We start from the raw sequence: 284 nt of genomic DNA on the forward strand, positions 1-284 counted from the left end.
CAAAACTTTTACGATATTATTTTACAAGAATTTATGATGCTATTTCATAACATGCAACTACCATTAACTGAAAACACATTCTTTTTTTTCCATTCTTATATAAAACTATTATTAATAATGCATTTATGGTCAAATGTCTTAATTAGGCGCTCGTTTTTTTAAAACTTTCCAATTACAAGTTTGCTTGTACATCAACTTGCAATAAGGCGAACTTGGGTGGAAGATGGTACCTACCTACTCTTAGTAATAATAAAAGTTTTAAATAACAGCAACTACTTTTCAAG

Source organism: Clavelina lepadiformis, chromosome 3 (assembly GCF_947623445.1).
Source record: "Clavelina lepadiformis chromosome 3, kaClaLepa1.1, whole genome shotgun sequence".
In the NCBI taxonomy this organism is placed as follows: Eukaryota; Metazoa; Chordata; class Ascidiacea; order Aplousobranchia; family Clavelinidae; genus Clavelina; species Clavelina lepadiformis.